The sequence below is a fragment of the Corylus avellana genome, chromosome ca5 (genome assembly GCF_901000735.1).
Source record: "Corylus avellana chromosome ca5, CavTom2PMs-1.0".
Classification (NCBI taxonomy): Eukaryota; Viridiplantae; Streptophyta; class Magnoliopsida; order Fagales; family Betulaceae; genus Corylus; species Corylus avellana.
This window is the reverse complement of record NC_081545.1, coordinates 24,559,822-24,561,739: the sequence shown is the minus strand read 5'-3', so window position 1 is coordinate 24,561,739 and position 1,918 is coordinate 24,559,822.

Sequence of the window (1,918 nt, the reverse complement as noted above, 5' to 3'; positions counted from 1 at the left end):
TTTGGTAGTTTAAGGGGTAAATTGTTGTAATTGATAGTTTGAAGGATAGATTGTCATTGGGGTGGTAGTTTGAGGGGGTTAAGTGGACTTTACCCTATTATTTATTTTTCTTTTGTTTATTATTTCTTTATTTCACCTTTTTTCACCCAACATCTTTTATTTCTTCTAAACACCTCTTCACATCTGCTACGTCTCTTTCTCAAACACAAAATTTTTTCACACAGTTGGATGAAAAAATTGAATGCAGAAAAAATTTACTTCATGGAAACACACGGATGGAAACAAATCAATTGCAGTTGAATGAAAAAATTTATTGCATGGAAAGACACGGATGAAAACAAATCATTTGCAGTTGGATGAAAAATTTTATTTATGTTATTAATTTTAAGAATTAGTACCTGCACATGAGATGAATGTTCCTCAGATGTGTTTATTTTTGTTTTTATGAATGATTCTATATATGTGTTTATTTTTCTCTTTAATTAAGTGTCGGCAATAATATAATAAAAAAGAATGAGAAATAATATTTTAAAGCAAGTAAAGAATGAAATAGAGAATTTGTTGGAGTGTGTAGTGAAAAAACAAGGGAAAAATACAAAAAAGCTTTCCAAGCTACCAGCCGTTTTCGATTTAGCCTCCTAATGTTTCAAAAGTGATAAAGTAGCCTCCCAAACTACCAAACTATTGCATTTTGGTTACTCTGTTAGTCAAAACCTCTAGTTTGGATGGAAACTGAAAAACGACGTCGTTTTGTTGGGGGCTACTTTATCACTTTCTGAACATTAGGAGGCTAAAATGAAAACGGCTGGTAGTTTGGGGGGCTTTTTTATATTTTTCCCAAGTTTTTTATATTTTTTTATATTTTTTTTATATATATATATATAAAAGGGCATTGTAGTAACTTACCCATAACAAAACGACGTCGTTTTGCAGTTTCCGTCCAAACTGACAGTTTTGACTAACGGAGTGGCCAAAATGCAATAGTTTGGTAGTTTGGGGGGCTACTTTATCACTTTTGAAACATTAGGGGGCTATATCGAAAACGACTAGTCGTTTGGAGGGTTTTTTTATATTTTTCCCAAAAAACAATAGTTAAAGTAAAGAATTGTACTTTTTCACTAGGTAAAATACCTAATGTTGCTAGAGATGCTCTTAAAAGGGAGTTTGAGCGTACAAGTGAGGGAGATTGTTAAACTAATGATTAAATGATTAAATTTATCTCTTCCTACTAGCTTAAGTTTTTGAGACAACCTACGATTTAACACAGACGTAGAACCAAAGGTCCCAATCAACTCGACTCCTTTTAATTCACTCCCATTTAAAATTAAATATTCCACATGTTGGGCCTCACCTATTAAAATGGAGTTTGGGCCCACACGTGAGGGGGAGTGTTAAACTAATGATTAAGAAAATAAATTTACCTCTTCCTATAAGCTTAAGCTTTTGGGATAAAAATGCCATGTAAATTGCTTTCTAACCTTAAGAAAAAACACTACTGGAATACATATAATTTTTTTTGGTAAGATGAAAATAGATATACATCACAATTATGATCATGACAAAACAAAGGATCGATGGACTAAGCAACCTAAAATATTCTAGGAAGGCTTGGCGACTTCAAATAAGAAGAGAGGTTGTAGCCTACCATTTAATATGCCATGTCCACTACCACTACAAAGGCCTGTGGCAAAACATCTCCAAATAACAAGATTTGTGCTTGTTGTATGCCATGCCTCTCTTGCATTTATGTAATACTTACATGCAAGATTTAAAATGTTTGTGAGAGAGAGATATTATGCGAGATGACATGGGAAATTTACATTTATTTTAACTATTTTAGGGATTATTTTAACCCACTAATTAAATTTCTATCAAAAAGGACAAAACTTAATTGATAGGGTTATCCTTATGATTTACC